Below are 12516 nucleotides of genomic sequence, written 5' to 3'. Positions count from 1 at the left end.
AACCCTACAGGAGTGTGGGGATAGAGGGGTGCCCAGAGAATGATTATGGGCTAGCATTCAGAGACTATTGAAATGAGCATCTTCATCTGCATCAAGAGCCACTGGAACAACTTCATTCCTTGTTCCTGGGCTTCCAGGGATAATATGTTCTATAAGACGAATATTACTATAAGCTTTTCTTGATTTAACATTATTATGCAATCATGGATTCCAGAGTCTATGGAGTTAGACCATCTTTGTTCACAAATTGCTTCTTCCATTTGTCAGATTTGTGGTGCTGGCCAAGGAACCCCATGAGAAGTTTTGCCTTTTTGAGGGATCCATTCAAGGCTACAGAAATCTATCTGCAACATCATGTCAGAGTCTTTTCTATGTTTAATGTCTACTGTGAGTCTCCAAGAGAGTTTTAGGTTGGATGGAGGGCTTTCCAAATACATTTATCAGGGTGAGTTTTTGAACTGTATCACTTTTTCTTGGGGCATCTTCTGGGACTTGCTTGTGGGAAGCAATGTCACACAAGTACATTTGATACTACCTGAGACACAATTGGACATCTCCCCATTGCTATGATTTCTACGAACTTGCCTGTAGCCCAGAGACTATTCTGTGTGTTTCTTGTACTATACTTGTGTTTATGCCTTAACTTTACAGCATAGTCACTATTACTTTCAAGTAAGAAAAATGAGGCTCACAAAGGGAAGTTACTTTGCTTAAAATTGCAAAGTGTTCTTCAACTGGCTAATCTTTCGTTTAACCTGGCCTCTGTAAACAGCATCCTAGGCTCCAAACACACTTTAAAATTTTTTAAATTAAAAAGAAAACTGCATATAGCAAATTTAATGGACATATCTGATAATTATTCATGAAGATTTTAATTATCTTTTTGTATAAATGGAAGCCATTCATAAGTTCTGAGTGAAGGAAGATGTTTTTCTGTCTTACTTACAACTATTAAATTCTCCTATCTTAGCTCTCTGGGCTTTTTCTGGGTTTCACAGAAGTAGGATGGGGACTGACCAGAGCAGGACATTCAGCATCTTTTTCTGGTCTCTGCTTGCATGCACAGAAGTAAATGTACCTGTATAAACTGGTGTACATATGCCACACACATTCACTATGCTCACACAAACACATATACAATTTTGTTATAAATAACTTTTTCCAAGATAATTATATTCCATAATGCTACTGAAAATTATGTGCCATAATGTGCTAAATACATTATATCAAATTCTCTACTATTTATAAATTATAATTTATTCATAAGTTAAAGTTTAAAGTAGATATTTATGTTATTTTTATATTTATTCATAGATGGTACAACTAAGACTTAGTTTTCAGAAGGAATTCCAACCAGCCTGACTCAAAGGTGATTCTTCAAATTGCCAAGTGAAGATTACACAACTGTATGAGGAAGGTTAGTGCAATACTAGATGTAAGTATATACAATAGAAATAGTGATCGCCTTTTGTTGGCAAAATTGTGGAGATTCTATCTTAGTCTATTTGTTTCTATAGTCCTATATCCCCTTCAGAAAAACATTATTCTTAGAATTAGAAGAATACGTTGCTAGGGACTGGGGAGATGAGTCAGCAGGAAAAGCACTTGCCACAGAAGCTCCAAGACAAGAGTTTGGATCCTCAGAGCACACTTAATTGCTGTTTGTGCATGGTGGTCTGTTTATAATCCCCGCAGATGGGCAATGGTGACTGGGGTTTCTCAGAGCAAGCCAACTAGGCAAAGCCCTGGAGATCTGGACTCAGAGATAGATAAATAGATAGATAGATAGATAGATAGATAGATAGATAGATAGATAGATAGATAGATAGATAGATTACCTCAATAGGAAACATGGAGGATAACTGAAGAAAACAACTGATGTCAACTTCAAGCCTCCACATCCTGAGCACACACAAGTACAACTGGTCAACACCCATGTGAACACATATGTACACCAACATACAAACACCATGTATTTGTAAAAAGGAAAAGAAAAAGCACACTATTGTTTTATTTTTGAGTGTTTAATCTGGAAAAACCAATGCTGGTTTTAATTTTACATTTATATGACATTAAGAGTTAGATTTTACCTAGTGTGCCTTTAGAACCTAGAGGATTTTTAAAAGATAATGGTCATATTTACTGAAATGTAAATGTCATACTGTAAATTTCATCTTTATTCCTACATATTTGTGTTAGTTTTGACAAGTATTTACAGTTATGCAATTACCACTTAAGACAAATTTTTTTTAATTTTGTTCATTTCTGTTTCTCAAGTGCCTGGTTACCACTAATTCATTTGTCTCTTGTACATTGTCTTTTTCTAGAATATTCTATAAGTGTAGCATTACTCTTGAGTTCCATTTATTTTATTTGCGTGGTATATATATTTGAAAATCACATACTTTTTTTTTTACAAGTATCAATATTTTTTCTGAGAAACATCCAACTCAATAATATATGTAGTATTGGATTGAGTATATTTTGATATTTTACAAAAATATCCTCTAAGCATTTATGCTTTTTTGTGTGTGAACGTGATAGTCTTCTAATAACACTAAAATATGGACTTAAGAAAGTATATGACCAGTGCATGTTTGGTTTGATAAGAGACAGTTACTATCCAGGGTGGTGGCTGTACCAACTGTCAATGCCCACAGGGAATGCATAAGAGCTTCTTCCCATTCTTTCAAACCTGTGTTGGCAGTGGGTATTGCCGAGCGCTTTGCCTGTCTGTGTGCTGCTCTTTCAGCTCTCTGTGCTACCACTGCCTTGTTAGTTTAGCTATTACTGTGTTCAGGAAGTGTGAAGTCTCGTCATTTGTAATTCTGCTTGGGTACAGGTCTTTACATTTTAAAATATTTTAAGAACTGGGGTCACTTTTTTTCTTTTGGTGAGGTTTGAAAGATCTTTATATATTCTGAAGTGAGATATCTGATTTATTTTACAAATATTTTCTTGTGAAATATTGGTTGTCTATTTTCCCACTTTTGTGTTCTAGAGAACAGAACTTTAATGTTTTAATTTTTTTGCAACTTTCTCCTTTTTGTTCATTATATTATGACTATATGAAGCACATTTTTTTTTGCCTAACCAAGACAGACAGATTTCTGTCTGTTTTCTTCTAGTGTTCCATGGTTTTTTGTTTCACTTTAATTCTATGATTTATTTGGAGTTGACTATGTTCTGTGTAATATGGGTTTTGACTTGCTTGTTTTGACGTAACTTTTTCTACAATGATTTGGTATACAACTGGTTCGCAACATACCTTTCATACTTGTTGAAAATGTATTTTCTGACTCTATTTGATCTGTTTTTTGCTCTTATACTATCTTAGTTAATATAACTTTATAGCAATTCTTAGATAGTATGAGTGTGCCAATACTGACTTTCCATGACTGTTTATGCATGTGTCCTTCATCCCTTCATAGAGATTTTAGAATTAGTAAGTCAACTTTGTTGTGTTGAGTCCTCAGATAGCTTCCAGTAGAGTTGTCACCTTAATGATACAGCCTTCTAACAGATAATGAATAGCTCCATTGCCCAGTTCTATTTTTTTTTAATTTTTGATCTGAGGTTTATTATTTACAACACTCAGATCAAATTATGCATAATTTGTTAGATGCATTTGCATATGTAATTAGTATGAGTAGAGAATTAAATGTTTTGATTTTCTTCTTATATCCTTTTAAAACTATACAGTCTCTGGTCATGTGTCAATGACATTTCACCTTGAGAAACATGTATATAAGAAGAGGCTTTCTCACTAGTCAGTTTGGATATTAACAAGTAATTAAAATAAATAAAATAAATGTTCTCAATATGTTTTTTTCTAAAAGGGAAAGCATAAAATTTGGTGACAAAATTTAGGGGAAAATTCTCTCTGGCTATACTTCTATACTTTATATTTAATAAATAAAAAAAGACATGTTTTTTCAAATGGATAAAAATATACTTGTATCTTGTATTTTCTGATAAGTAGCTACAAAGGAAAACTTTTGTAGCCATGTATACTGTTTATTCAAAGAAAAATAAAGAAGAGAAAGGATGAGAAACCAAAGAATAATTTTCTAAATATTTCTAGTTTATGTTCCTAAGAGTAGCATCGATAATCATTTGTCCTGATAGATTCTCTGCTTCCCAGTCACAAGCCAAAATTCACAGGAGTAAGTTGGCAGACTCTTTTGAGTCATCTCTGGGATGCTCATGAAAACCACACTCAAACTATCATTTGAGTCATGGATGATTTGTGGAGTGGAGTAAAAAGGAGTGTAAAATAAAAAGGCCTTTGGTTATACTGACTACAAATTTCATAGTAATTCTTCTTTCTGGTTTTCTTGTTTTTACATGAATTTTGGGCATCCAAAATCCAAGGGGGTTAAACACATGAGCTTTAATAGAAATAGGTTAGTGCAGTCATTCTGAAAGCCAGTCTCTGATATATTCCAGTTACTGCAATAGGTCAGCAATCCTCTTCGTCACACAATTTAGTGAGTTATTTTCCTTTTCTCTTTCTATTTGTGACATCCATTTTCTGCTGTCAATGTCATGGTTGGTAGAAGTGAGGAGAGCACCCAAGATTATGTGAGATAGATTACGATGAGTCAGGTCAGGGAGAGGCCACCATCTTTTACACTTGCATTGTCCAGAACTCAATCTCACAGTCATAACTAGACACAGAGGAGGGAGAAATGGGATCTCTTTGTACCCAGAGTGAAGAGGAAATGGGTCGGTCTATGCCATCTATTGTCTCTGTTACACACATGGACAAGTTTGCACACTCTTTCATGAGCTAGGGAAGCATGTAAGTACCATGTTTAGAATATCTAGTTTCCTGTCAACAAAGCCACCATAAAAAGCCACAGCATAAATAGTTATGTAGAACATAAGAAGAAAAAGATTGTTCAAAAAGCTGCAAATATTAAATGGATAATGAATTTATGTGCTGATTTTAGGCATGTACTCTTTTAGAATGATATTGAAAATATATTTTCGTTCCTCATGAAGCTTCTGTGTGAATTATTATTCTGATTATTACCCTGTGTGAATTGTTCTCCAAGTAACTGACTCATTTATCAAATGCCTGTTGAACATGGTTATCAACATTTCATGGACACTTCAGATTCAGAACGTCAACGATTAAAGTGCAAAGTTGGCTTTCAAACTACATTTCTATTGGAAAAGCAGTGACTATGAGGCAGGCTTCAGGGAAAAAGCCATCTCTAATCCTAATAACCCATCCAAGCAGTTTAATGAAGCCCTGCTCTTATTTTTAATTCACATACCCAAGTTTTAGAATATATGCCCATATTCTTCTCTTCTTTCTTCTTCTCTCATACAATACACCCTGGCCCCACAGCCTTTCTTCCCTCCTCTCCTCTCAGTCTCCCCAGCCTGGTCCCCAAGATCCAGTACTTTAGTGTTTCCCTTTAGAAAAAGGCAGGCCTCCCAGTGGCATTGACCAAGCACAGCATAAACAAGTTGCAATAAGACTAGGCATAAACCCTCATATCAAGGCAGGACGAGGCAACCCAGGATGTGGAAAGGGGTCCCATGAAAAGACAAAAGAGTCAGAAACATCCCCAGTCCCACTGTTAGGAGTCCCATAAAAAACCCCAAGCTAAACAAATACAACGTGTATGGAGAGGGCCCAGTCCAGACCCATGTAGTCTCTGTGAGCCCTGCTTAATTGATTCTGTGGGCCATGTTCTTCTGGTGTCCTTGAACCCTCTGACTCCTACAATCCTTCCTCTCCCTCTTCAGTGGCCTCCCCAAGCTCTGCCTAGTGTTTGGCTGTGGGGCTCGGCTTCCTCTCCCATCAGTTGCTGGAGGAAGCCTCTCTGATGACAATTGGGCTAGGCACTGATCTATGACTATAGCAGAGCATCACTAGGAATCACTTCCCTGACTGGTTTTGTGGGTTTTTTTGGGTCAGTTATATGTGGCTCTACACTAGGTCTCTGAAACATTCAGCATCCGGCTCATATTCTTTGGAAGTTACCTACGTTGACACAATGCACTGATCTTATCCATCCACCACTACCTCCTCCCAGCCCTGCCTAGTGCTCTTCCTCCATCTCCCTTCCAGCTTCAGGATACATAACATTTTTGCAATCTACTATTTTGCTCAGTTCTTAGCTACAAACATTTTTCATTTTGATACATAATTTTATTGTCTAATATCATTTGGGGTGCAAAAATCTATCACTTTTCTGGCAGCATAGTTTGATAATTACTATAGCTCATTAGCCAATCCTCTAGTAATTAGGGCACTTGACTGGTTTCCAACTTTGTGCTATTTCAAAACAGCTGAGATAAATAGCATTGCCAGCTTATGGTGGCGTCGGGTTGGGTTTTGACTCAAGCCTTGTGTTCTCAGCTCTGCATGTGTCGTTAGAGAGAGCTGAGAACTCACACTCCTCAGCATTTAGCATCACTTCTCTGGGCTCCTACAGTATTGGCTCTCAGTAGCTCTTCACCACAGTTCTAGCCCAGGCAAAGGAAGGACTGACCTAGAGTTTAAGATTTGCTCAACAAATCCCAGCCTTCTCAACACTTCATTACTTTTATCTTTGCATTCTTTTCTTCCCACAGCAATGCCATTTTTTTTTATTATGAATGGGCTGTTTAAGAGCCTTAGTTGTTCGAATGCACTTTTAAAGATTTATAACTATGTTAACCTACTGAGTTATCTGAACTATGGGTCAAGCAATACATTCAAGGGCTAATGCTTCTGTTCTTGTCCAACAGGGTTTAAGGATGAGCAAGGAGGAAAAATATGGGAAAGTAACCTTTAAATAACAAAGGAGCATGCAGAGAACAAAATAAAGTGATATATCTCTAGATAACCGTCTTTCCAGAAGTGGAACAATGGGAAATACATATTTGGCATCAATTCTAGTTTCCTGGCATAGACCTCCTAAAACACTAGGAACCTCATGTGATAAGATTAATAGATGTGCCTTTTGTTATTTCCAGCAAGGCCCTTTATCCTGGACAAATGCTGGTGCTGAAGAGGTGGCTTTGAGGGGCCATAGACATTCATGATAGAGACTCACCATTAAGGGTCTGAATGTCAGCCTCAGGCCCTGACCTCCTAGGATGGGCCTAGGCCTTGAGATTGACTTCAATCACCAAGGTCCAGGGAACTAATCAGTTGTGCTTACTCAAGTAATGAAACCTCACTAGTAAGTCAACAACAGAGTTTCCAATGCCCCAATAACAGTCTACCTCGAAAGAAGTCAGGAGCTCTGGCTTCCCAGGTCATTTGCCTGTTCCTGAGATAGCTCCCGTATAATTTAAACTATTAACAAGTAAAACACTTTCTTAGGTTTTTACAAGCAGACAAAGCAAGTGTTCCCACCCGAGGTCATGAGACTTTGTACCCCTGGATGTTGTAGTCCTCCAGAGTACCCAGGTTTTCAGCTGGGATCTGAAGTAGGGCAAGTCTCATGAGTCTGAACTCTTTGGCTTGTGGGGTCTGTCAATAAGGCAGACATCGTTAGAACTAAATTAACTGGCTGTACCCTCAGCTAGCATCCATGGAGATGTGAACCTGATATTGAAAAGGCAGCATGGGCTTGGTTCTGAGAGAAGGAGTGTCTTCTAGCACACCCCATTAAAAAAAAAAATTCTTACTTTGGCAAATTTTCCCAGGTAGATATTTGTTGCAAACAATTGTTAGCTGTGATCCTGCTTTAAAAAAAAAAAAGAAGTTACAGCTCCCAGGGCACAGCTGAGTGGCCTACACAACCCTTGTCTAGCACACAGGAGGCTCTAAGCTTGATAGCCACATTATAGAGGAAAAGAAAACCAGAAAGTTCAATAATCATTTAAAGTAGATTAGTAGGCTAGAACATGCCTCTCAGACTTTAGTGCGTAAATAACACATTTGGAGAATCTTGTTACAACTTTTTTTTTTAAGTTCAAATTTAATTTTTCAATTACAGGTAATGTTTTTGGTACACTTACACATTGGTAATTAATTTGGTATACTTAAGGTACGCATTACATTATGTCAAACATCCATCATTTCCTTGTATATATTTTTTAAAAATCCCTCTTCAAGTTACTTTGAATTATATAATATCATGTTATTAGTTACAATGACTATTTCAGGAAACTGAAATCCAGAATTTAAAATTTCCTACATATCTTATTTAATACCCATTAATCAATACACAATATAGTTTGGAGTGAGCCCTGGATTAGCAGAAGAAGATAATATGGAAGCTAAATAAACCTAGACATACAGAGCCTCAGGCTCCATCTCAGACCTTCTCAGTCACAATCTTCCTCTGAACATGATTTCAATGTGTTTCACATGTGCAGTAAAGTTCGGGAGGAGATGCTCTCAACTTTGGGTTTTTTTCTCTAAATGCATCTTGCCCAACAAACAACATATGCTCAAGGAGTGAAAACTATCACGGAGAATACTCAAGGTCTGAGTTCAGGTTTAAAATGTTGTTTCTTACAACTACACTAAAGGAAGTGCTATCAGGTTTGAGGAGTGAGAGAAGGTGCAAAGATGTAGATGGTGTTCTGAGGAAGCTCCACAGCTTCTAAACACAGTGAGTCACACTGCCAAGCCAGGACTGGGCTCCCTTCATCTCTCACCAAACCAGGACCAAAGCAGTTACTGAACCTGTCCAGCCTTGCCCTTGGTAACGCAGATGTAGGAGGTCTGCAGCTTTCTTAACTTAAAGTTCAAATATAAAATGCTTGGAAGACTTCACAACAAATTTAGAAAAAGATCTAAAGCAATTTTTAAAAAGAAGATTCAATAGCCTAAATGCACAGTAACCCTTAAAGGTGTGGTTGAGTTCAATGGAAACAAAACTCCTTTTGAATCTCTCATCAGTCCTTGCATTTAAATATTTACTGACCATCAAGTTTATGTTTGGGCCAGAGCCGAATCATGCAAGTGCACAGAGAAATGCAATGATGATTCTTGTGACCTCCCTGCCTGGTGTGGGCAGGTAGACAACGTTCCTCCATGGTGCTCTGAGTGGCCAGAAGGAGACAAGGATTTGGACTCTCACATGAAAAAGTCAGCAACTGGGAGACTGTAAGACTGGGACAGGAAAATAAGAAGGGGCTTACTAGATGAGAAGGGAGAACACTGTAGGTGCTAGAGAAGGGGAGAGCGCAGATAGAAGAAAGAGCATGCTCAGAGGAGAGAGGCACTGCCATCCTCCGGTAATAAGCTAGAGTATTCAGCTAAAGGGCTTTGATGGCTGGGAAGCTGTCGTAACTCTGTGAGGCTGGAAACTGAGTCCTATCTGCAGAGGAATGGGCAAAGAAATCGTGGCTTGTGTGCACTGGAAATTCTCTCCATCCAAAAGTGACTGAAGATGTGTCACTTCTTCAAGAAAATGGATGTGACTGTTAATAGTTCTTTTTTTAATTAGGTATTTTCTTCATTTACATTTCCAGTGCTATCCCAAAAGTCCCCCATACCCTCCCACCCCACTTCCCTATCCACCCACTCCCACTTCTTGGCCCTGGCATTCCCCTATACTGAGGCATATAAAGTTTGCACCACCAATGGGCCTCTCTTTCCACTGATAGCCGACTAGGCCATCTTCTGATACATATGCAGCTAGAGACATGAGCTCTGGGGGTACTGGTTAGTTCATATTATTGTTGCAGATCCCTTTAGATCCTTGGGTACTTTCTCTAGCTCCTCCATTGGGGGCCCTGTGATCCATCATAGTTCTTGTATACAAAGAAAGCTTCAGCAAGTTGTGCCACATGTCTTCTCTTATCTGTGGCTCCAACACTTTACCTAGATATGTAAAATCGTGTATGTACAGGTGACAGGAAAGTAGAAGTGAACAAGGGGGTCTAAACACACTAACGGGAAAAGGAAAAGAGGTTAGTGAATGAGGGCAGGAATATGCCCAACATACATTATATACTTGCAAGAAAATGCCCTAAAGTAACTTATTACAATAAAATAAAATACAATCTGAAAGTTATTTTTCTAATATTAGTAATCTATTAATATTAATATTCTAGATGGCATCCATGTTATAGCCATCAGAAGCTTGAGGAGCTGGTGAGTCACTGACCAAGCTGGTTCAGTCACCCATATGACAGTTGGATGCTTCAACTCATTGCTATGTGTTCTCAAGACACGGAGGCTAGCCTGACCACGGCAAAGTGTTTCTAGGCTTCATAGTGACACATCATTATGTTCAGACTGTTCTATTGGCTTACACAGGTCACTCCTGCACTGTGAAAACTGGCCCTCTCTAAGGAACCAGAAGATGAGGCTATTGGGACTATGGGAAAGGTTTACCAACCTCCTGTGTGTATAGAAGAAACTTTCTTATCATGAGCCCCATAGTTCAGATGCAACTGCCGAGCTTATGTGTGAAGAGAACAGTCTGTGATGGGAAGAATTCGGTCCACAAGCAGAGAGCTGAGCCTCCACTGTTGCTGTGTATGTTCTCTAGGGAGGTCACCTCACTTTGCAGGCTTCACATTCCTCATCTATGAGGTCAGTCTAACAGGCAGATTTCCCAGAAAGACTGGAGAAGAACGTGAGGATCAGATATGGAAGGGGCTGTGAATGCCAGAGGAAGAAGCTAAGGAGTTATCTTGTTGACCGTCAGTGAAGCTTAGCAGCCTTTAAACTAGGGAAATGAGGACATGTGGACCACTTTGACAGAGATTCTGTATGCAATATGGACAGAAAGTAGAGGGATTCAGACACAAACTAGACTAGAGTCTCCCAGTGCTCACAGATGAGACACATGGACCCATTCTTAGCTTCTGGTGATGGGAAAGACATTACAACCTCACTCAACACTAAAATAGACTTGAGGACCACTCAGCACCTCACAGCCCCATTTCTGTTTCGGCAGCATTTCAAAGGAAAAATAAAAGACTTAGTGTCAAAAAGATTATAAATATTTATTATCCATTTACCTTCTCCATCTTGAATTCCAAAGAACATCCTGGGTTTATAGAATATAATCTTTGCCTGAGAACTTAGGGTCTACCCTGAAAGCTACAAAAGCAACAGAAAGGCAGGAACCCCAGAAAGAATGTCTCCACAGGAGGCTCTGCATTGATGTCAAGTTCCTGTCCATAGAGTTGAGTCAGGCTTTTACTCTCGTCATCAGGGCATTGAAACAGCATAATCCTGGATGGCAACACCGGGCTGTTTTCATCATCATGGTGGAAAGTGATTAAAAACAAGAGACTAGAATCTGGTATCTTTAAAAAATAGGGGCTTATCCTGCTTCCCTTGAATTCAGAAAGACATGCAGTCATTCCTGTTTATATCTACTCAAACTGAACTGACTTCGTGTATGTTTTAAAGCTACAGTGGAGACAGATATGAGCTCAGAGCTAAAGGCTTCAGTGGGAGTACAGCTAATATTCTGGATTTAATTTTTTTATTTGTAGTGTACATAAGGATTGGGGTAGAAGCTGCTTTCAGGGCTTTTCTTTGAATAACAGGAATGTCTCCTACTAAATGCAACTGAAAGATTAGAGAAGAGACATAAAAAAGAATTTTAAGACCATGATCCCCTGCTGTCCCACTTAAATAAACTCTCTCTTCTATTAATTATTGTATTAGACCATAAGCTACAGAGCTTAGAAACTCCTACTCTTTCCACAGACTCACTCATGCGTGGAGCATCTGTGATTGATGGACCAGTGAGATTGAAACGTGCAAATGGAGATGAAACAGACCAAGATTAAACATCTTCTGGGTATAGAATGGCATTGTTCCAGAATCTTAAAACTGGCCAGGCTCTGTAAGGATGATGCTTCCTCTCAGTCAGTTACTCAGAAAATCCCTCCCCTTCCTGAGCCTCCAGATTGCCCCAACCAACTTCCTGTTTCAAGAGCATTACTTAACAAATATTGGATGAGGACCTAAAAGACCCTCACAGAACCAGGGCCCCTAGGAAGAATATGAAGGTTACAGAAATTAAGAAAGAGCTCAAGTTCACAGGACCTTAGAGTCTGGGGCAGTTTCTCAACTAAGATGAACAATAGAACTACCCCAGCCTTAAAAAAAGGACTAATAAGCCCCACTGCTAGCTAAGCTATGATCCCCAGGGTGAAGCAACATTGAGAATCACTAGGAAAGAGACAGGGATAGCAAAGAATTGTCATGGTTTTGTGCTGAGTGAACAAAAGTTTTCTTGGATCAGAGGAAGGACTCAAGGAGCCAGAGGCTTGCTGAAGCCACTTGGCATTTCCTGTTTTGCTTGATGGGGGAAAGGTAGCAAGGAAAAAAAAAGGGTGTGGAAATGATGGAGGGTTAGGTGCAGCATGTGCCTATGAGCACAGCATGCCTGATAATTGCAAGTTCTGCAGTTACCTGGAGTGAATGCTTTCATAGTGAAATAAATACGTAGTCAGAAACAGAAGAGAGAGACAGAGACAGACAGAGAGAGAGAGAGAGAGACAGAGAGAGAGAGACAGAGAGAGAGACAGAGAGAGAGACAGAGCAAGAGAGAGAGAGAGAGAGAGAGAGACAGAGAGAGAGAC

General features: G+C 38.9%; 1 long non-coding RNA gene across 1 annotated transcript in view; it reads left to right on the top strand.

The window, feature by feature from the left end:
* Window positions 1-336: 336 nt before the first annotated feature.
* Gm42291 overlaps window positions 337-12516 on the top strand; it is a 48645-nt gene continuing 36465 nt past the window's right edge. The window contains exons 1-2 of the long non-coding RNA XR_881295.1: window positions 337-445; window positions 1315-1417. This is a non-coding gene — a long non-coding RNA (predicted gene, 42291). The remainder of the gene's footprint in view (window positions 446-1314; window positions 1418-12516) is intronic.

This window comes from Mus musculus, chromosome 4 (assembly GCF_000001635.26).
Source record: "Mus musculus strain C57BL/6J chromosome 4, GRCm38.p6 C57BL/6J".
NCBI classification, from domain to species: Eukaryota; Metazoa; Chordata; class Mammalia; order Rodentia; family Muridae; genus Mus; species Mus musculus.
The sequence above is the reverse complement of the archived record's forward strand: the minus strand, read 5'-3'. Positions and strand labels throughout refer to the sequence as shown.